The 25,720-nt window shown below is 31.2% G+C and overlaps 1 protein-coding gene across 1 annotated transcript in view; it reads right to left on the bottom strand.

The window, feature by feature from the left end:
• Positions 1 to 10,370: 10,370 nt before the first annotated feature.
• Positions 10,371 to 25,720, bottom strand: part of Gpdh1 (Glycerol-3-phosphate dehydrogenase 1) — a 362,977-nt gene continuing 347,627 nt past the window's right edge. Inside the window, exon 10 of the transcript XR_016316225.1 lies at positions 10,371 to 10,393. The gene's annotated coding sequence lies outside the window, so the exon portion shown is untranslated. The remainder of the gene's footprint in view (positions 10,394 to 25,720) is intronic.

Consider the following 25,720-nt stretch of genomic DNA (forward strand, 5'->3'; position numbering starts at 1 on the left):
GCACGCGATTTTGTCCGTAACACCACTAGTTTTCCATATAGGAAATTTATTTTACAGTCTACACGATTTTACAAAAAGGTACTGTGTAATAATATAGGTAACTATTTATTTTATGTTGATTAAAACACAACTATTCTACAATACATTCAATGAGATCTCTAGATGTAAGATTCATATTATACGAACTCGTCTGAGTATTGTTATTCTAAACAATAGATATATACAACTGAGTATTGAATCTCTCAATAAGTTAAATGCAGGACTTATGTTAACCTACTAACTTGTTGACCTGGGAAACATTGTTCTACATACACACTAAGATATAACTTTACTTAATAATATACTGGAAATAAATGTAATGTTAAGCAACAGGGGAATTTAATAAGGTAGTTGTACCGCGCGGTCTTGCCTGGATAAAAACGCGGCAAAAACAATCATTTCTACATCACTGCCAAGTAGGTGTTCATCAAAATACATTCATTGTCATTCACTTAATTCTTTTTTTAATATTAAGACGAACCTCAATCGCCGGTACAGCCTGAAAATCAGCGCTGTTTTTGTGCAGCATTTTGCTGAGGCTGTATCCGTTTGCCTAATTTTAAGATGACCCCCGCCAAGACGAGCCAAGCGAGGTGCACGGGCACTACCTACCTTTTCTCGAAGCGCTTCGACGTTTTTTTGAACTTGGGTTTGGATTATGCTGGATCAACTAAATTTTCGGGATATATTGTCAATAGCGAACTTATTGAACATATTAAGTTTTAATTACATTAGCTTTTATACTTCAGATTTTATTTATATCTAAAAAACGCTAATTTCGTCATTGACTCACTGATGATCATCAAAATTCTTAAGGTATTTCCTAATGTCCTAGAAAGCTGAAATTTTGTATGTAAGCTAGTATTAGCACACAAACAACAAAAAAATTATAAAACTTGTAACTTTCATCCCCCAACCCCTTAAACTAGGGGATGGGAGTTTGTATGAGACCTGTAATTTTAAATTAAATTTTGATGACGCTAGAGGTCTAATCTAATAATCTAAAACTTGGTCCCCTAGATATATATATGTATAGGTACTCCTTGTTAAAAAAAATTGTTACAAACAACCTACAAAAAGAAATGAAATCCCACCAAAAACATTTTCATGTAAAATGTTGCCAAGACGAGCCCATATGACTCGCACTGTCAAAAAGTTATCAGATCTCATGTAGAGCCAAGCTTCTAACTCTACACGCCCTAACTTCACAAACTCTACACCTTAGTCAAAATATGTGGCTTGGCCGTTCGTTACTACAAGAACTATTGTATAACACAAAAGTAATGAACAGTGAATTAATTTTTCACCTTACGCCGATGTGAATGTAGCGAAATGGCCAAGCCACATATTTTGACTAAGGTGTAGAGTTTGTGAAGTTAGGCCTTGTAGAGTTAGGGCGTGTAGTGTAGAAGCTTGGCTCTACATGAGATCTGATACCTTTTTGACAGTGCGAGTCATATGGGCTCGTCTTGGCAACATTTTACATGAAAATGTTTTTGGTGGGATAATATATTCTCCTTAAACATTGATTTGATAATAATTTATTTTCCCGTATAATATTATGGTAATAAAGATATAGTAAATATATAAAATATAATGAAACTTATCATTATACTTAAATGAATATCTTTAAACATTCTATCTTGTAAAAAATCATAATAGTTACAACCAAACCCAAACTTATTGTGCAATTTTAACTTCAAAATGATATCTACATTTCCAATATAAATCTTCCGAGGTTTAAATTTATAAACTGCTCCTCATTTCGTTGTGAATTCCCGAGGGAGAACAGTTAAGACTAGTCAACAATCTATTGTCAACAGAAAATCACCGTACTTTACTTGGGGTAGTATTTAAACGAGTGACTGTAAATTAAAGTTTTAGTTATCAAAAATAATTAATTGGGGTAACAGAATTACTAAGTGAGCGACTGACTGCGAGCGATGAAAAATTAATAGATCAGCAACTAACAAACATTAATTTGCGTTACATAAAATACAAAATGAGCAGCTTCATAATATTTGAGCGACCTAATATTAATTGTTTGAGTGACAAAATTACGTCTTGTATTATATTCATTATTTGGCATATGATTTATTTATACTGAGTGGCATTTTATCTTAATCGAGGTATTTCGAATAGAAAAATCACTTTGAAAAATACTATAATGGACAGAGTAGGTACTATCAGTTCAATTTGTTTTTGAAAGTTTTATCAAATAACTATTTGAACAATTTATTCTAGTGTTTTTAGTCGCTCTAGATGAGCGTAATTTAGTCGCTCACTTAGTAATCTATTCGCTCAATTAGTAATTTAGTCGCTCATATAGTAATGTAATCACACAGTTAGAATTCTAATATATCAAATGGATTAATCACAATCCTCCTTTAGTACGCTCAATCTGTATTTTATTATCAACTAATATTCGTTGCTTGTTTAGTTTATTTGTCGATTACTCAAATTCATACCGCTCAAGTTATTAAATCAGTATCTCATAATCAGTCGCTCACTTTATTTTCAGTCGCTCGTTTTATTATTCCCCCTTTACTTGCAATCTAATAATAAGAGAATTTCCTTTCAAGCGAGTTCATTAAAATAATCGTTATTTTAATGAACTCGCTATTTAATAAAGTCTTGGTAAGTTCAAAAGTACTATAAATATAAATTAGTGTGTCTTTCTACCCGACGCGGACATTTTTAAGTGTAAGGTTACTTTAATTATACAAACAATGAAAACAGATTATTGGTAATTCAACGTAAAATAAATCGGTTAGAAATGAGTCAATCTTTATTTATTTGCAGCTGTCATTAGTTCTTTTTTGTTTTTATTAAATCACATGTCAAGTTCTTGGACATTTCCCTCACGCTATTTTCCACCACTGAATAGAAATATGAATGTTATATAAATTAAAATAACTACATATTTTATTTTTTTCCCGATCGCATAGTTTATTAAAGCAGGAAGCGGAACATACATATAACTGATGTATGCGCTCAAACTTCTATCCATTATTGAACGTATATTAAATGTTTCCGAACGAGTGTAAATACGTATGTGTATATGAACAAAGCCAGTCTATTCCTAGAACTTTTATAGCCTAGGCAAAACCCTTTGTCACTAGATAGACTATTGTTTACTCAGAATTTGTTGCTATTTAGTTACAAGCTTGAAATTCAATTGAACTGTATAGAATTGGAGTTTGTTGACAAGGATATGGAGGTTATTGAAGTGAAACTTCTTTATCGGGGTAGGAAAAAAATTTAGTATAACGTTTTTTCGTTACGCGTGACATTTTTCCGTTACGCGCCATCTTTTTCTTATCCCTACCACGCGCGATTCGACGTATTTCTGTAAAGTTGCATATACTAAATTATTTTTCAAAAAATAAGGTCATAAAGAAGTTTCACTTCTTACGTGTGTAACTAGTACACGCACACATTTTTGAAGTAAAACTTCTTTAGGCGCGACTAGGGAGTAACTCAGATTTTTTTTCTGACGGAAGTAACGCTTACTATAGTCTGCGTAGTTTCCGCCATTTAAAAATAATAATTCTGATTGGTTGTAAGTATATGTCATATACTACACGCTTCTTGACTTATACGCCAGCTAGTGGCAAATATCATAATCAATTAGGATTATTTATTTTCAAATTTTCAAACGGATCAATTGTGAATAGCAAAGTGAATGAAAAATTCAACAGTTTTAAAAACATTATTTTAAATTGCAAAATTTTTTGAAAATCTCTAAATATACTTACTTGTTTATTTATTACTTTTAAAATAAGTAAATTAAAAATAAAAATAAACATGTTGCGGATTATAATCAATCTATTTAAATATTGCTGAAGACAAAGTAGTATCCATAGCAACAGATATGTATATAGGTTGTCATTCAGTTGAACAAGAAGCATATGTACGCCAACAATTTCATAAAATGTCAGTTATTGATACAGGAGGATCGCCTTATGAAATCATATTAGTTCTTAACAAATTTTACATTATTACAACCAATATTGATGTATCTGATGGCTTAGCCAACGGTTGTGTTGGAAAGTTATAGTCCTTTCCACCTAAGATGATTTCTGTGACACATCGATTTTTGACACGTGTAGAGATGTCGGTTACTGAAATCGTATCAATTGTTTCCGATAATCGATATTATTCTATATGGAAATGAAATCGATTTGAATAAAGTACCAAAATTAGTTTTTTCGGCATTTCGCCAACAATTAACTAAGGAAGCTTAGCAAACAACAGCAACAAAAAGTCAACAATAACAATTAGTTAAAATAACAGAATACCACGTAAAGTATAAATATAAAAATGCAACTTGTATACAAGGCTGACGTACTCGTACAGACGATTGACTCGATTGACAAACGATCACAAGATGGGCGCCGATTATATGATTTTCCAACTCTATGATTTTTCAACGATCCATTTCATGTACACGAATTGCGTAGGTATTATATTTTTGTGTTATTTTATTTTATTTTTCATTATATTAAACTAAACAATACTGTTTTTGATTTATAAGCTTAAGATGTTTCATTTTTATATTTTTGGTAATAATGCCGCCATAAAATAAAAATATTATGCACTAAAATTATTTTGGCTTTTTAAACATAAATACGTAATTCGGAACACGATGAAGTGTCACAGGAATCATCCTAAATGAAAAGGACTATAGTGTATATTGAACGTGATGACAGTGATAACATCATACGCTTATGGCTTGAGTTTCCTGGTAAGATAGGAGAGAAAATTAGGAAAAAAGCTGCCCATCATATTCAAACTCTAAACATTAGTAGAACAGCAGTCCCAATTTTACGAAGATCGTCATCTGTACCAATGAATAGAAATAAGACAATATTTGCAAAGAGAAATCACTTTCCATTAGTATCTGTATATCACATTGCTGTTATTTTCCGAAACTTGGATGAAAAATGACGAACAAATTCTTATTGAAAATTTTTATTGCGTTACCCAATACAAACGACCCAACTCAACTGCTGGTGGAGTAGCTGTATATCATTCATCTACAGATACACTGAACAATGTAACACCAATTCAAAATATTTCACCAACTATATTATCACAAATTTCCGATGAGGTTTCACAAATTGGTGACATCGCCTTGGTTCGATGTGTTAATACGAATGACCAACCTGTGATTATCGTTGTTATTTATATTTCTACAAATACTAGCCTGACAAATATCATAAAATTTATTCATCAGCAATTACTTCACTTCACAATTGAAGGTTCTCGACTTTTAAATAGTAATTATCATGAATTACCGATGATTCTAACTGGAGATTTTAATGTTAATTTTCGCTCTCAGGAATCTCAGCCGTTAATTGATTTTTTAGAAGAAAAATTTGATTTATCTATGAATACTTCTCGACTTCATTCAACAACGCGTTTCGGTACAACGATAGATGCTGTATTTTCAAGAAAAGTAGCAAATTTAGAGAGTAAAATTTATGTTTCACATTATAGTTACCACAAACCTATAATTTCGTACGTAAGAAATTATGATGACATTCAATTACCTGTTTCGAATGAATAATATTAATATAACATTTAAATAATCTTTGTAAAGCACATGAATAATAAATATAATTAAATTATAATATAATATTTATTTATTTAAGTTAATATTTAATCATTTCAGTGATATATGTCGTCAACGCCAAAGAAGTTTTACTTCAATCGCGCGTAAAGGTTACACGCACACACTTTTTTTATGAAACTACTGTTCCTATTTGATAGCGATTTAAAAGTTTGGCTTTAGTTCATATATGAGCTACGGGCTTAAATGATGCATAAACAGGGAACGATGGGAATGATAAACAAAAATCTGTAGTAATTAAACAGATAGTTTAATAATTATTTTATTTTTTCCAAATACATTATAATTTGTTTTGAAAAGTAAAAAGTAAAGAGGTTATCCTGGCTCTATATTATTATATTTCAGTTTGTCCATTATTGATGTTAAATACATTAAAACCAATATTTTGCTGCCGGGATTTTCATCAGAATCCGTCCAGTAGATTTGTACGTGAAATCCAGACAGTCTGAATTAGGTGACGAAACTTCACGTAATTTAGTAGCACATTCATAGTATCTTGTTTATTAAAAACACTATGAGAATATTTAATACTAAATTTAGATATCCTATTCATTTTCACTGATAAGGTTTTCGCAACAGCTTTCCAAATTAATAAAAGTTTCAGCGTATACTATCTTGAAAATACACATACATTTTAAATTAAACTATAAATTCAGGATTATAAAGTACAAAATAGCAAAGCGGTTTGGCTAAATTAAATTCCAATAGAGCTTCGGATGAGAACTTGAAAACAAATTATCGACCACAATTGCTTAGTTATTTATCGAATACTGATCGATTTATGTTGAACAATATGTATTTTATTAAAACTTTGTCCTTAGTCAACTATGTGCCCTTTTATTAAGCGATTTTATTGGTATTTGAAAGTGAGCTTATTACTCTCAGAAGCTTGTGAATTCTAGGTAAGTTAAGTTCACAATATTGTACATAATATTATCTGTTGAAATCGAATTTCGATTATTATTTTAACATTGAACATTAATCCCAAATTATAGAACGGACCGCTAGTTAGTAATAATAATAACACTCATGTAAAAACAAGCGTAGAGTGAACAGGTACCTTCTAGGGAAGCGCGTACCATCTTAGACCACATCTCAGCTTAACATCAGGCGAGATTATGGTCAAGCTCTTCCCTATCGACAATAAAAAAAAAACAAGTTACAACTGTTTTTACGTCCATTGTTCTATCGTTTCAGAAAACTACAAATACATAACTGCGTCACACAGAAGGTCGTAATAATGATATTATTTATCTACCAAACGGCCTAACAGTACGAAAAATTTCCCATTAGATATAGCAAATGACTCGAAGGTAATTTTACGACGGTCATATAAAGTACAACGTTAGGGCTCGTCCACACAGAAAATCAATAAAATTATGATTTTTAAAGACTAACTACGTTCTTTGACGTTCCTTAAGAAGTCTGTTAATATCCCATATGTGCATATTATTACCGATACGTCTTATAAAATATTCTATATTAATCATAATTTTAATTTCATATAGAAGTAAAAGAGAAAGAAACTTACACGCATGGAGCTTAAATACCTACATGTTAAGTTTTTAAATTCTTGCATATTTTTCTCAAAATTCTTAAGATTTTCTTTCAAATCCTTTTCCTGACAATGAAAATGAACAAACACAACTCAAACTCAAATTCAAAACTTCGAGTCCCTGGGAAATAGTGATTCATGATTATACCTATATAAAAAATAAACTTAATTTGATATTTAACCATATCTGACCATACCTGATTTATAATTATTAAGTGACATAAATTAAAATTAAGTGACATCATGCTGTTAATAACGGCTGAACATGCTGGAAAACTCAATTGTTAACATCTCTGTATACCATGTTTTTTGGCAAATAAATTAATTTGAATTTGAATTTGAATTTAAATATTTCACACCATTTCCACTGATCGGTTTTTCTTTTATCATCAATCTATACGCTGAGAATTTTTATTAATCCCCTCCGGGAATTGAACGATCACTTATATTATGTTCCGGGAATCTTCTCTGTAAAGGTGAGTGCTATAAAAGATAGAAATATATTTTTTTAAACAAGAAACAATATAAAGAAGCATTTTATAGAGTTTGTAACAATGGACTCAAAAATTACTGTAACTATTTAAAAATTATACTTTCACCAGCGGAAAATTACTTTATTCCTTAGCTAATAGTTTCTTAATTTAGTTTAATATGTATATTTTATGCATTTAATAAATGAAACTTACTTTTACAAGTGTACTTATATAAATAAAAAAATAATAATGTTTTATTTTAGTTAGATCTAGCCTTAAGAAAAATAATAAATGCTAGTTATAGGAAGGGACATAACACGTTATAAAATTGGAGCTTCGTCATCAATAGCGATATTTAATACGGATTATGAGAGATGTTCTCGATTATTTTAAATTGAATACGTTCTTTTAGAAAACTCTGTGTGAATATCAAAGCATTTCCGAATGTAAATAAGTTTTAATTATCATTAAGTTTCCGCGACTTTATCTAAAACTTAACAAATTTTATACTAAAACCTTCCCTAAGAACCGCTCTACCTATTAAAATAAATTACCGAATCAAAATATGTTGCGTAGTTTTAAAGATCTAGAAGCATATACATAGGAATAGACAGACGGCGGTGACTTTGTTTTATACCAGGTAGTGATAGTGATTAATAATAAACAAACATAACTCAAAAGATAAAAAAATATACTTAACTAATTCAATAAATAATATTGAAAATATTCATAGAATACGCCCTACAGTTAAGGCTTCTTATTCACGGGTTTTTTTATTAAAATAGGTACCTTAAATGAGACGAAAACATTTTGATAAATTGACTCTACAATAAACTAAGCATGGCGCTATATTATGTGTTATAATTTCCATGTATTTATACATTTCAAAAATTAAAAACTTAAATTACACATTGCTGTACGTTCATGTAAATGTACATAACGCATAGGTACATAATATATTTATTAGAATAATAATAATATTGTATACATTAAAATGTATACGATAATTAAATAATATAACAATTATTAACAGTAACAACTTTATTAAACTTAATCAAATTGATATAATCGTTAAATATGAAAATCTCATTTCGATTTCCCAAACATTAATTTAGCAAAGCCTTGTTTCCAATACTCACAAATATTATGAAAATAACCTTTAAAATTCATAAATCGGAATTTTCTCTTGTTATCAGTGATCATGGCGTAAGAAGCTTAAGCTAATTATAAATAACGATATTTTTGTTTTTATCTCATTAAAGACTCTAATTATATAAAACCCGACTTAGTAAAAAATTATTATGTATCGTTAGGAGAGATTTCTATTAGAAAGAAAGAAAGAAAGAAACATTCATTTTACTCCAAAAGCACAATAAACACAATACAATTAAAATTAATGATATAAACACAGAAAACAAACAATTTAAAACAAATAAACAATTCAAATCAGTATAGGTAACAAAATTATTAATACAGTAAAATAAAAATAAAAACTAAAAAATAATGAAAGAAACAGTAAGTGGAGCCAAACCAGGCAGCAATAAAACGATAAATAAATTAAATGTCTATGCTATAGACTCTATAGCAATTAATAAGCAAATGCCAAAAAGTTATTAGGACATATTTGTGTGTGGTTGTAGATGTACATACATTATACATATAAATGTAATGATATTTTGACATGGGCACATATTAATCGGATGTCAAACGAAGCAAAATTCAATGCATTAGTTGAAGTATCCAATATTCATACATATTATATGTGTATAATATACACACACTTCATCAAATATATTAAATATATATGTATGATAATATGATCATTCGCACATTTCATACCATTTGACGTGAGATTTTTAAATTTTACTAGCGTTTAGCTACTATTATGTATTCTGTGATTTTACTTTAATATTATCATCACGTCTGATTTCAGAATATGGCAAAGAATGTAAAATCTCTATCATATTTCACGAAACACGATTTTATTAAGGTTCCACCATAAAACACGATACAAGATTTGGATGTATTTTAACGTATTAAGCATACGTGAATGGATGCTTAGACGTTTTTTATGTAGGTCGTAAACTGCGATAACGCATTTGATTCTTCTACGTTGTGTGTTTTTGAAGATATTTTAAGCAAATACCTCGTGAAGAATGAAATTTTATGGCAATATGCTTTTATCTTGGATATTGAGTGCATGGTTTAAATATAGATTTAAATTTAAGGGGTCATAAATTTATAGTTATAACCAGCGATATATCATCCGCTACTATGTCAATCTTCGTGATCACAGACATATGTCTGTGCTCGTGATATTATAATCATAATGTAGGTACATCTAATTAAATAATATGTTGGTTGCCTGGAAGAGATTACTTGTTAGTAATAAGGCCGCTTTCTGTGTTGTTTGTACTAGTTTAAGTTCTATTGTACCTACTTTTGTTATGATGGCAGCACAATAAAGTGTTTAAAATAAAATAAAGAAAAAATGTTGTGTGGTTTTATGAAACCACGGTAAAAGTGAAACTGTTCGAACGGTTCCGAACACTGCTTTGTGTAGCGCATGTTGCGTGTCGGTCGGCTGCCGAGTAGGTATACCTACTCGGCAGCCGCGATACACGCGACATGCGCTAGGTACACAGACCAAAAAGTTTGAGACGATGTAATAAAAGTTTCACTTTAAAATACCTATACCAATATCACCAATATTCAACTTTCAAAGTTAAATTGGCTTATTTGGGAATTTTTGAAAAAATTATAGCTATACTATTTAATAAAAATGAATCGCCAAATGTGTTGCTAAGCGTACAACTCAAGAAAGGCTCGACTGTTTTGACAAATAGTTTTTTTAACATTTTTGTAAAGGCACAAGGAAGGTTGCTATGGAGAGAAAATACTAAAAGCGGCAATAGGGCAGAACAACATCGGCTGGGGTAGTTAGTTATATAATGATGACTGTAACAATAGACTTTATACGTTTTCAATTATCTTCCACTGCTAAAACGAAATTCGAGAACATTCCAAAGGTTAATTGGCGAAACTTGTCCCCTGCTAAATGTCCCTAATTTTCTCCTTTCCAAACATCTCCAATTTCGGTCATCTGACTTCTGCAGATAATTTAAATTCATTAACAACGTAACAGGGTATTTCATAATTACATTTGTCATGGATAAAATAACATATTCTCTTCTTAATAATGAACATACTTATACCTAAGTTCTGAAAATATATTTTGCGATCACCGATTTCTAGTGTACCTATGTCACAACTTTCGTATACTTTCTGGTTCTATTGAATAAATAAGTAAAATTATACTACCTATGTAGATGACACCATGAGCTAATATTTCTATATCTTATGTTATCGGTACATAAGCTACATCACTACAAAGTGTCATCAAAATACGTTCAGTGGTTTTCACATGGAAGTCACAAACATTCATACATTCTAACTAAATATTTACATATATAGTTTTAGTAGGATCACAGATAATTAAATATAGCTGTATAATTTTAATCACAATATATTTTATTAATATATAGGATTTAAATTAGTAATTGAAATCGAGGTTATAAACATTATATTTTTACTAGCGGTCCGCCTCTGCTTCGCCCGTGGTACCTACATGTTTAAACTATCCTATCTCTCAAGTTGGATCGAACTGCACATGGTGTGCGAATTTTATTATAATCGGTTAAGTGGTTTAGGAGTCCATTGAGGACAAACATTGTGACACGAGATTTATATATATTAAGATGTATTTCTTAAAGTTTTTCTTAGTAGTAGACAATATAGTACAACAATAGGAACACAATTGTACGATAAAACTAATATGACATTGTAAAAGCATAAAGTTTATCTAAGTTCTCCGTCCAAAATATACTTCATATTTTTATTTTTTTGCCACTTCAAGTGCTGAATCCAATATATGTTATCTTTTCTGGGGCTCTATGGATCTACCATTGATAATTCAAAAAAAATACTCTCAAATACATTTAGGTGCATACAAAAATAGAACAAAATATCGAACTAATATTAACTTTTTTTTATCATAAATAACATTTAACATTTTATTCACATGATTCGTAATCTCTTTCTGGAATCAAAATGACGTTATTCTGTACAAATTCCATTTTGTCTGTTTCTTTATTTATTGAAATGAACATAGGTTTTTACCATTTGTCAGTTGAATACGCGGCGTTCCAACTATTTCCTTTTACCTATTTGTTATTGGACAGACATTCTAAAATATTTGTTTTTCTATGGAATTTGACGTCATGTTGCATGATATGCAAAACACTGGGCATCACACATTATGAGTTCGTCATAAGTTTGAATAACCAAATAATATAAATTACGTAATCAAAATTTGATACTCTTTATATATTTTAGCAGAAATCACAAATAAAACGGACACTATTTATTATGAAACATAATTCACAACGGTGTTTAAATAAAAAGCGGTCTATGAGCTTAGAATATAATCTATATCTGTGCAAATCATCCAGAGCCGATCAACCGTTTTTCTTAAAATATAACATAACTCCAATTGATCCTACAAATTTTCGAATATATAAAAATATAGGATTACAAATAAGTATAATATTAAAAAATAATTATAACAATCTTTCGATTTGTTTTAGGAAAAGTACTCATATAATAATTAAATCAATTTACACCCACATGTTACCGGTTTTTAATTTATCAGTTCATTCTCTCACGCTTTATTACCCATTCGATAAATTTAAAATTACATTAAACACATTATTTAGAATTAAAAACGCTTACCTACTCTAAAAGCATTTCAATGTTCAGGACAAAAGATAATCCGGGAATCCTGTTCCAATACTTTTATTTCGTCAACACTTTTTTAGAGATATAAATATATCGGTAGTTACTAAGGACCGAATGTATCTTATCCTATATTTATTATTAATCACATCCAAAAGTCGATTAATTCAGTCAGTTAATTTGTTACAGAAAAAAAGTATTGTAAGGAACAACACAATTTTAAAAAACTGTAAAAAATAAAATATTTCTAATGTATCTATAGACGTTTAAATTTAAAATAAAAAATTTTAAGTATATAATAAAAATTTTAAGTTTAAAATAAAAAATGAAATTTAATTTGTATTAAAGTTCATACTATAATAATTATAAATATGTATTGTAATACTTGACCGCCTCCTTGGTACAGTGGTTGATGCGTGAGCGTAGAACCGAGGGGTCTTGGGTTCGATTCTCGGTGGAGACGAAGAAAAAAAATGTCTCGGTCTGGCAGGACACAGAAGGCTGATGGCTGATGATAACCAAATCGATCAGTGAAACAGATGTATGTATGTATAATGCATCTGCCCCTTACCCCACTTGGGGACATGGGACTTCACTTTAATACTTTACGATAGCTATTCACTACGAAAGCTAAAAGCCGAGTGTCTACGAGAACGCTACGCTGACTACGGCGTAGCTATTAATATTATATACTTGTAACGAGATATTCTGACACAGGCTAAGTATATTCAAGTTATTATTAGAATTAAGACTATTACTTATAAATTTAGTCCAAAGCTTATTAGGATTTTATGAAAATAGCACTCTCTACTAAGATTCTACATGGATAATATCTTAAAGTGTAATTAATGATCTTATTTTTAGTAATGGACCTCCCCATTTTTTCAGTAAATAAATGGATTTTATTTTAGTTTCGCCACAGAATACTTAATAGTAGCTAAGTTTCGCTTTAACTTAATTTCATCCTGGAAGTTTTGAAACTTAGCAATCCTACTAATGTTATAAATGCGAAACTTTTTGGGGATGGGAAGTATGGATGTTTGTTATTCATTCACGCAAATACTACTGAACCGATTACAATAAAATATGGTTTGTACCTGAAGGCTGAAAGCCCAGAATATGATATAGGTTAGGAAATCCCACGGGAATGGGAACTATGCGATTCACGAATAATTCTGTGAAAACGCGGGTGAAGCCACGGGCGGAAATCTAGTTTATTTATAAATGATGATAATTTGACCTACATTAAATATATTTAATGGAATTGCATGAGTAATGTATAGTATATTCTATACACTCATACAATTACATCAGTTTAGTTTTGAGGGAAACAGCTATTTCATTAGAGTTGTGTTAAACGTAAAACTTACCACAATACAGCATACCTGTGAAACTTATTATAACTTTATTTCACGATACTCAAATTAAAAGAAGCAATATGTATATTATACTAGCTTTTCGTCCGCGGCTTCGCCAGCGTTTTCAAAGCAAAACCCTCATAGTTCCCGTCCCCCTGGGATTTCCGGGATAAAACCTATCCTATGTGTTAATCCAAGTTGCCCTCTATGTGTGCTAAATTTCATTATAATCGGTTCAGTAGTATTTGCGTGAAAGAGCAACAAACATGCACATATACATCCATCCTCAAAAACTTTCGCATTTATAATATTAGTAGGATAGGATTAGAAGGATTTTTTCGATCTAAAGCTCTTATTCAGAAATCTCACATCAATAAAAGTCTCACATATTCAATTTGACGCAATAAGCAAGATCACATACGCCAACGCTTCCATGTAAAAATAAACTTTGATAGAACAAATGTCGCAAACGTAAAATGTTTTTTATTTGTTATTAAATACACGGTAAAGCTTTTAAAAATACGTGGAAATAATATTGAAATTAGTTTAGTAAAATCGGCTTAAAGTTTGAACATCCTTAAATGTTTTCATAGTACTGAAAATAGGATGAATAAACGTACTTTGATTGTATAAAATATCCTTAAATAACTTCTTGGTACTGAAAATGTAAATAAATAATGAAATTGCGTCGCTCAACGTGCTATGGAAAGGGCTATGCTCGGAGTTTCCCTACGAGATCGAATCAGAAATGAGGAGATCCGTAGGAGAACCGGTGTCACCGACATAGCTCGCCGGATTAGCACGCTGAAGTGGCAATGGGCTGGGCACATAGCCCGCAGAACCGATGGCCGTTGGGGCAGAAAGGTTCTTGAATGGAGACCACGTACTGGACGACGAAGCGTGGGACGACCACCCACAAGATGGACAGACGACCTGGTCCGAGTGGCAGGGAGCCGCTGGATGCAGGCCGCCGGTGACCGGTCGTGGTGGAAAACCCTGAGGGAGGCCTTTGTCCAGCAGTGGACGTCCCACGGCTGAAACGACGACGACTGAAAATGTTATTTCAATTTCATGCTCAAACATTTATGAATTTGTTGGAAGTAACAAAAAATTGTGATGCTTTTGGCGGTGCAAAAATGAAATGTTTTGTCTCGGATTGTATATGTTTATTAATTAACGATTTATGGAATATGTAGATAAATGATGTACGTTTTAATTTATTTCAAACTTTTAACCAGTTTTCCAATTTATCTTTTAGGTAGTTATGTTGTGAATAAATTGTTATGTAATATTTTGCAGAAATAATTTAACAGAAACAATTACCTATCTGATTTATTTTGGTTAACATTTTATTTGGAATGTATTGTTGGTTCATCCGAATCCGAATCGGTGGTAAATATTAAATATATGTAATGACGATTCAAAAGTGTTTCTAGAAGAAGTCTAATTGAATAAATAAATGTTTGAGTTTAGAGTAAAGTTTATTATACTAACATTCACTTTTTAATCAGTCATAGAACTACAGAGAAGCAATAATAAATAATATATTGTTAAATATAAAAAAAAAACATATGCATAAGGGACATTAATAATTTAATATGTATTTGAGTTAAATTACAATTAATAGAGCATTGACCTTTTATTATTTTGTCCCGTCATAATTGTTACTTCAAATATAGCTTTAATTATATAAATACTGGTACAAGGCAGTAATTAGCTGGGTACGGTTATTACTGTAATAGTATTCAACCCTAATTTCATAGGTACACCAATTTAAAACGACCTACGTTATATTTATTCTATTATCCATTTACTTTTTTGTGCTGCCAAAATAAAATACGAAAGAAAACTTATTCTAATAGAAGATACAGTACAGAAGGCGGTTTCATTATTTTTAAATGATCTCTTCCAGACAACCAACCGAGATAATGATTCAATAAACTAAAAAGAAGGCAGGTGAAAAGTATATGCAAAAATACATAAATAAAATAATATTAATAAATCATATTAATTCTATACTATAAAATTAAGCCATTATAAAAACATTCTTAAAAATACATAAATAGTAAAATAAATTAAAGTAAATTATAGTAAATTAAATTAAAAAGAAGTTATATTTGAAGCTAGTAATATCAGAATATTAAACCTGCATATCATATTCATATTTTCATGTGTGACACGTATTAGAGGAAATGGCAAAACCACGGCAAAACGATGAAAATATATACAAAATATTACAGTTTAGTTGTATGTTTATGAGATAATTTGAATTATGTACCTAAACATGGGAACAAAAGAGAAAAAATACTTGAGAGGTGTCAAGGGACACCCGGATGGAACGAATTTCCTTTCTCTATGAGAGAGAGAGAGACAGACAGAGAAACACGCGCACGCCGCACAACTATAGCATAAAGTGTCGTTACAACTTTTCGTCTTAATTCTTTCTGTCTAGCCCCCTTTCGCAACGCGCGATAAGGAACTTCGTTCCAAAACTTCGTTCCAAAAATTTGTTATGAATATGCATGGGCATGTCTCGTCTATTCTTCATTCTTTAATTAATGTCTATAAAAATGGGCATGAAGATAGTCAATATCAAAAGCAGACTTATTAGATTTCCTGATAGTACAATAGGGAATAAATATTTGCATGGCATTTACGCGATCCGTGGGCGTAAAACTAGTTTTGTTTAAAATACGACACTTTTGCGGTATCCGCTCCAAGTATTATTAAGTTGATGAATACAGATTGTATGACTATTAAATTATTTCAATTAATTTTACGGAACACAATAAGCTTATGAACTGACTATTTCAAACGCTAAAAGCTATGACTCGTTGGTTCAAATAGACGAGGATATTGAACCTACTAGTTCCTTAGCCCTATGTCATTTAATTTGAGGTTAATGTCTACAAATCGAGAGGACAAAGTACAAAGTCAGAATTGGCGTAAATCTTATTTGGGTTTAAGCCCCCCCTTTTAAAAAGAGACAAGAGATCCCGGTGAACTTCGAATCACCCTTTACTTTTTTATATTTTTCACAGTCTAAACCTTCCCTGGACTACCATAAACATTTCAAAACCAATATAAGTTAAATCGGCCCAGTTGTTCTCGAATTTTAGCGACACAAACGATTTTTTCCCATTGGTGATATTCAAATTCCCATACTCTCAAAGACTGACGATTTTTTGTGCTCGTGCTTTTGATCTCTCTCCAGTCGTGTCGGTCTTCCATCTCATCAGACTCTATGAGAGATGGAATAGGATTATTTCACACAAAAAAGCGATCGGATCTGTACGAAATTTGGTACAGAGATAGATTATAGGATTAGCACATAGGCTACCCGGCGAGTAACGCTAGGTTCCAGCTACTACCTATATTTGTAGACTTTGTTCATAAATATCGGTAGTTGACCAGTCTATAGAGATTATTCCCCGTTACAATTAGGTCAGTATAACTTTATAATCTAAAGAAAAGCGTTAAGGGAAATTTTTAAATAATATTACCTCTAAGAAACGGATGAAGATGTTTCAGAGAAATTCTGCAGACCGTGGTAAATATGCTATTTTATTAACGGTGCACTTTAAATATTTAAAACCTTTGTTTTGTTTACAGCAACGGTTTAAATTGTTATTGAAGAATTTTAATACGAGAATTCATAGAACTAGGTTTACTGCAAAACAAAACAATAAAGGGAACTATTTAATTAATAAAATATGCTACAATTTTATACGGGGTAATTAAATGTTTATTTTTTAATAATTAGTAATTACCTACTTATGCAAGATGTTTTATTGCAACTACTCTTCTTGTTTACACATTGTCCCTGAACTCCCAAATTGATTAAAAGACAGTCCTGAAAAAAATATTTTGAAAATATTGCACAATCATCAAACATATTAAATTTAATTTTAATATTCTCTTAATACGTTATTTATACGAGAGCAATCATATTCTAAATCAATAACAAACATAGAACAAAAAAAAATACTCTTACTCAGGTTCTTAACTATATTTCAGATAGATTGAACTATGTAACTTGCGAAAAATCAAGTAACTAATGTCAAGCAAAGAATAAATTTGCCATAAGCACAGAATACATTATAGTAGCTAAACGCTACAGAACGGACACTCTCCGCCTCCCGCCAAAATTAAACACTTACCTCACCCCGCACGATCAGGCTCACCATTCTACCTCTCAGGCAGACCATTTTGGTCCACATTTTTCTACAAGGACGATACGCAACGAAGATTGACAACATTAATCAAATTGACTTAAAGTAATTTTATTATTTTGGATTTGTGATTATCGTTTTTCGTAGAAAATGGTTAGATATTGTGCTGTTTACGGATGTATTTCATCAGAAAAACGCGAATTTTTTTTACGCTAGGCACAAATGTGCCAACCATAAAGCGTTAACGGACACATTTGTAGTCTCTACAGTGTGACTGTCAAAACGATAATTTTGTATGGAGTGTCCGGGGTGTGCCATAAGGTTCCTTCGAGAATAGGTATTAGATTGAAGTTCCTAGATTGCTATCCCTAAAGATCGTATAATCTTATCTCCTCAAATCTTATCTTAGCTCCGCTTCTGTTGGTCTTAGCGTGAGGATATAATTATAGCCTATAGCCTTCCTCGATAAATGGGCTATCCAACACCGAAAGAATTTTTCAAACCGGACCAGTAGGTAGTTCATAAGATTAGCGCGTTCAAACAAACAAACGAACTCTTCAGCTTTATAATATTAGTATAGATTTAATTTAATTCGGTGCTATGCTTCGCTTTTATAATATAAGTATGCATAATATAAATTGTGGATGTTTTTAGTTTTCACTCATCTATTTATCAGACGAAGCCGGGGCCGTTAGTTTTCAAATAAAACATTATTTCACCAAATAATATACCAATAGGCTAATCGAAAAAAAAATGTTTTCAAGAATTGGCTATAATTCATTAAAATGCAAAAGATTTATTTGAATAAATCTTAGGAATAAGAAGGGAATAAGTATATTCATGAACGGACCGCCAATGCATACGAAATATGTTTCAGGTAGGTTTAAATTTACATATTCTTACCACGCACCTGTATTTAAAGTAAGCAGCTGAGCTAAGCAGGGTCGGTTTTACTTATCCTCCCTTCAACTACATACAACGCTTTTTTTTATAAAGAAAACGCTTTTTTATAAAGAACATAAAATGTAAATAATGTATGAGAAATTGCAATGACACATGAAAAATATCAAAGTAGTTGTTTGGTTCATAAAAAATCTTAAACATTTATTTAAAAAAAGCTGATGTTTTAAAGGCATTTAAATTTATTATACTTAATAATTTTCCGTCTTTATCGGTTGTTATTTTGTTTATATAAAATATTGTGCATAAATAACAAAAGCATAACTTCGCTCGCTTGCATCTTACGTTTAGGAATTAAATGCTTACTAAAATAAATACTGTTAATCGGTACCAAATACTTAGGACATATTTAAATAATTCTAGATAATAAGTAAATAATTTTATAAAGCACTTACGATTTAATTTTAAATCCAATCACATCGCACAAAAAAGTCAATCATTTCTAATTCCTCATATTCTCACATATTTGTCCATGACATCATATTAAAAAAGCGAACACAATTTTTTTTTAATTGCCATGTCACAGATAAACAATATATTATTATTTTGAAAAGCGAACTCTTTTCAAAGTTTCGTAAGTAATAAAATCTAGGGTAGGACGCGCGTTCCCGCGTATACAAGGTTAGATACAACGTCAAATAACCACTAGCAATTGTATTGGACTCAGAGCGCATGCCCGAGTGTATAAACTTTTAATATTACCTATAAAACAATAATATTTATAACTGCAGTTTAAAAATATTGCTTTTTATTATATTTCTTAGTATTTCCTTCGTGGTCTCAATTTACCACTCCAAATTATCAAAAAACTAGAACTTTATGAAAGTACAGTTTCTATAAAGTGACTTCGTGAAATTTTTATTGTCTTTTTAGTACATGCAATAATCGTGTTTTAATTTTGGGTTAGCTACTAGAATAGACTAGCTGAGTACTGGAATATATGTTAATATAGAAAAAGCTCTCCTGCGGCGATATTTCTTTTAAAACATTGAAATCTATATATTTTAGTCCTTAACCGGTAAAATAATATCCCTGCTAATGTTTCACATTATTATTTTTAAGAGCGTACATTTTTTATATGTGCCATAATTACTGAAACAATTTTAATAAAACTTAGTATTACGATAAAATACAGCTTGAAAATGGTAACGCTACTTTTTACTGCGAAAATATACATCCCCTTTTTGTAAATATTTTTTGTTTTAATTAAACTCTGAGGATGTTGAACAAAGGTTTAATTTTTCGTACCAAGACTGATTATGCCCCGTATTTTAAAGTGACGTTTTAAATATGAGCTTTATTTTTCTTTTTCGCAAACAAATCTATTATTCCAACAGAATATATAATTAAAATACCAATTCCCTAAGTATTTTACCATTTCGTTCAATTAAAACACTTCAGAATCACCTATTTGAATAATTATTGAAAGCGTTGGTTAAAAATGGAAATGACATGAATGAGCTTTCAAACAAATTAAACAAGATATTTTCATTTACTCTTACTTCATTTACTCTATTTCTATTTATTTACGGAATATTCTATTAATCATCTATAGAATATCTGTATTCGTTAATTTGTGAACATGAACATTTTAGAACCATTCTTACTATAGTAGCTCCCAAATATCGTTTTTGGCTAGTAATAATTGCTTGAGAATGACTAGTCATAGCTGAAGAAAGAATCATTGTAATTTGTGTCGTGAGTAAACGTATATTTCTTCGGTAACGAATTACTTTAAACAATATGTTTGTAAATACATGTTACAGAATATTTAAGGTTTTATGGGTGTTATCTATACTAATATTATAAAGCTGAAGAGATTGTTTGAACACGCTAATCTCGGAAAATACTGGTCCGATTTGAAAAATTATTTTGGTGTTAGATAGCCCATTTATCGAGGAAGGCTATATAATTATTATTATCACGCTAAGACCAACAGGAGCCGAGCGACGCTGGTGAAACCGCGCGGCACAGCTAGTTGTCAATAAAGGTACCTATGTGCACTGCACATGTTGTGCAGTTTGGTAAAAGAAAATGTTTTCATTGCTTACAAGCTCAAGTTAAATAAGCAATATTAAACAATATTTAATTCATAACGTCTAATAAAACAAATTAATCAATTATTTGTTTCACTTTAAAAACCTTATTATGTCAATCCAAAAAGAACAAATGAAAATGTATGGGTCACAGCATTTCCTGTTTTATATCTCCAAAAATAGCATTCCGTAAAGGTTTTTAGGTTCCGTACAATATTTCCGAAGCATCGTTGCGATCAATCACATCCCAATCCGGCATATTGTAACCATCCATCTTATCCATCCAATATTGACAAACCACGTATGTAAATGAGAGATCTTTACTTGATTTTATAAAGCTGAAGAGTTTGTTTGTTTGGACGCGCCAACCTCAGGAACTACGAATCAGATTTGAAAGTTTCTTTCACTGTTAGATAGCCCATTTATCGAGGAATGCTATATATAATTACGCTAAGGCAAACAGGAACGCAGCAATGCAGGTAAAACCGCAGGGCACAACAGCTTTACTTCTCATATTTTGTCGATTCAAGAACTGGGTAATTTTCCAAAAGTTGTATAATTTTTTAGGAATTTATAAACTAAGTCTTATTTACATTCAAAATAACTCACTGTAACATCACCACTGCTCGAACGGTGAAGGAAAACATCGTGAGGAAACCGACATGTCGAAAAATCAAAAGTTCGACGATATGTGACATCCGCCAACCCGCACTTGGCCAGCGTGGTGGATTATGGCCTGTACCCTCATAGGTCGAGGCCCGTGTCCCAGCAGTGGGAACGTATATGGGCTGATGATGATGATGATGATGATGAACTCACAATATTAATATTAATCAGCGTATTTTTCCGTGTTTAATTACTGAAGAGGTCGAAAAATATGCTTAGTTAAAATTTCCTCTGAATTATGAGGTATGAGCTACCTGACAATGGAATAATATTAAAAATATTTCCGTGTAACTCTACAGTATATAACGTCATATACAACATTGAAGTTGTGCAAAAAATTTCATATTTTCATCAAATTATTACAAAGAAATACTAAATTAAAAATTACAAAGTTTAAATATAAATTTAATATGAGTAATTTAAAAAATTAAGCATTATAATTATTACATTAATTTGGAGTTTTTAAATGCAATATTGCATTTTATTTTTATTGGATTATTATTATTTTTATTACCTTTCGGTTATCTAAGCTTTTAAGCTTAGGCTTAACTTTTCCGAAAACGACAGAATTACCCAGTTAGTATGTTATTTTATTTTCTCTTCTTTCGACCTTATCCTATATTCACAAATTCTATCTATGCATATGCTAAATCATGTCTTACTTTACTGAGAAACCATCATACTTAGCTTACTTATCGGGTTTCGTCCTTGACACACATTTATGGATGTGTAGAACTTTGCGAGTCTTTTAGCACTTCGTTCGAAGACATTATCTACACGTAATGTTTCTTTTCTTATTTATTTATTGCGGCGAATCGAATATTAAGGCGAATCATCTCCCCGCAATTCTAAGGACATTACACCTAACAAGCTTAAGGTGAAGCTTACCTTCTTAAAGTTTAAAACGAAACGTATCGACTGCTGGCATGAGGAAATTTCTAAAAGTTTTAGCACTTTAAGTCCTGCAAAGGTAAAGATAAAGCTTCTTGTTACATTTACAATTTACAAGGAAACAATATATTGACTGTAGAGTTGTTTTATTTTTGAGTATTAAGCCGGTAAACCTCTGATTTGGAAAGGTAGATAAAAGTTTACGCCCACATGTTTACATAATAAATTCACTTCAACTAAAGATAGCTTCCTGAGTGACATTTACTTTAGCCCACTCAACGACACATGAATTTTAGAGATGTTTGCCATTTGATGTGTGTGATTACATGTTTTTCTTCCGATCTTTCGAAGTGTATGTTCAGAGCATTCTAGTGCTGAAGCTTAAGGGAAGCTTAATGTCTAAAAGTTTAAGGAAAAGCTTATCTCTTGCAAGCTCAAAGGCTTTCCTTGTATGTGAATGAAGGAAGGCTTTTAATTAGTTATTGATTTAAGATTAGGTTTTGTATTCAAAAGATCAGCCATCTACACTAATATTATAAAGAGGAAAACTTTGTTTGTTTGTTTGTTTGATTGTAATGAATAGGCTCATAAACTACTGGACCGATTTTGATGAAATTTGGCACAGATAATCTTTAGACCCTGAGAAAGAACACAGGCTACCTTTTATTGCGAAATATGTACCACGGGCGAAGCCGGGGCGGACCGCTAGAGTATTTTATAAAAAAAAGTATATTTTATTCATGGTGTCGGATGTAATTAAATAAATTTTAAATTTAGAGTGTTTGAATAAAAATGAAAATTTCGGTGACATGTGATATTTGCTAACCCGCGTGGTGGATTATGGCCTGAACCCTCATAGGAGGCCCGAGTCCCAGCAGTGGGAACGAAGGCGACCTGATGATCAATATAGAAACCATAATAATCATATGAACTAATTAAATATGAATATTAAAAAATTCATTATGTATGATAGAGCAAAAAATTTATTGACTTAGTAAATCTATAGGTACCTACTGGAAATTCAAACGTAATTATTATTAGTAGTAATACATAGATTACATTTTAAAGTTTACCGTATACGTACGAAGATATTTTACATAGATTCTAGCATAGAAAAGAACCCAGCTAACTTGCAATTTGCAACCAAAGTTTTTGGCATGAAATATGAATGAGTTTTTAATTAAATTCCTACAAGTCTCGCGTAGTTAGTATTATATTTTAATCACACATTCTTGGAATATTTACCACAGACTAATTAAGAAAATATGCAGTACAGTATGTATTGATCAAGTTTCTTTGCAAGGGACGTTCAATCGAAATTCTATTATAGTAATTGGTTAGAAATTTTATAATGGGCGGATTTAATATTCATAAAATTATTTATATGTGCAATGTGCATAACAACAAATCAAGTAAACCAAAATTATAAAGATACTGTTTTTCTTTATATATTTCAAATTAACTGAAAAACTTCTAAAGCGTTTTAAATAATTATTCTCCCCCTAGAAAATTAGCTCTTTACCAAGTAAAATGGTCATATTTTGCCCGTCAAGCAAAGGCGGGTAGTGTTAATTATAGTGAAAATACAAGTAAATAAATATCTAACGAGGGATAATTATTTCTGTCTCACCCAGAGCGAGCAAAGTTAATAATTAAAAAGTACTAACAATGTTAAAAATATACTTTAAAGGGACAGAGAGAGCGACTTTGTTTTACTATCTATATAAGTATTTATTTAAAGATTACTAGCGGTCCGCCCCGGCTTCGCCCGTGGTACATATGAAAAATAGATGTTGGCCGATTCTCAGACTTACCCGATATGCACAGAAAATTTCATGAGAATCGGCCCACCCGTTTCGGAGGAGTATGCAGACTAACATTGTGACACGAGAATTTTATATAAAGACTAGCGGTCCGCCCCGGCTTCGCCCGTGGTACATATGAAAAATAGATGTTGGCCGATTCTCAGACTTACCCGATATGCACAGAAAATTTCATGAGAATCGGTCCACCCGTTTCGGAGGAGTATGCAGACTAACATTGTGACACGAGAATTTTATATATAAGATTATACTATAATATGTATGTTTATCAGCCATCTTTCCATAACTCAAGCGAAAGCTTAGTATGGAATCAGATTGTGCCGTGTGTGAAAATTGTCCTGAAATATTTATATTTATTTATTTATTTATCTAGTGATAGAGTTTTGCAAGAAATTTATTATTTTGTATTTTATCTGAAACCCTAAGCAAAGAGTCACCTAATTTAGTACACAAGTAAACATTTTTATATTTTGTATTTGTGACCTTATCCTTTTATAGGACACAAACCATTTTTACATCTAAAGGATAATATTATTTATTCAACATCGCGTAGATTCAAAACTACTTCAACTTCAACAGTTTAATCTGTATAAAGCAAATAAACTTATCTTGTCTGCGTGTGAACATTTTCAAAATATACGCTGAGATTTTATTTTATATGTTACAAATCGAAACCCCTAGTGGCTAGTAAATAATACGAACTGTATCTAGTCTAATATTATAAAGCTGAAGAGTTTGTTTGTTTGAACGCGCTAATCTCGGGAACTACTAGTCCGATTTGAAAAATTATTTCGGTGTGAGACAGCTCATTTATCGAAGAAGGTTAGGCTATATATCATCACGCTACGACCATAGTTTAAAATTGCTAATAATATGATATGTAGGTAAATATTATTTACAACAGCAGTTACAGATTTGTAGGTATGTGCATATTCGCGGAAGAATTCCAACAAATACCCGCGGCCCCATCATTAAAGCGGCTCGACGGAACACAGTGGGGTTTTAGTCGGTAAGAATCCGACATAACCCACGGCTCCTTCCCCGGGGGCCGTGGGTATCTTTGGAAGATTTCCCCACTATAAAAATAAAAAATAGTTTGGAAAATCCAAAAGTGCACGACTCATAATTTTTTTTTAATAATTATTTATTAATTATTATTTTTGTTTATTTAATAACAATTAAACCACATCGAATCAGACCCTGAAAAATGAAAGGGTTCTATTCCTGAGCATACTCAAGCGTAAGAGAAAAAAAAAGACTCGATTAGTAAAGTATTTCGGTCCAAGACAGAACTTTTTTAAACTGTTTTTTAACTAGT

Source organism: Colias philodice, chromosome 10 (genome assembly GCF_061535455.1).
Source record: "Colias philodice isolate Cphi_HAF_F1 chromosome 10, ilColPhil1 Martin Lab GWU primary, whole genome shotgun sequence".
NCBI classification, from domain to species: Eukaryota; Metazoa; Arthropoda; class Insecta; order Lepidoptera; family Pieridae; genus Colias; species Colias philodice.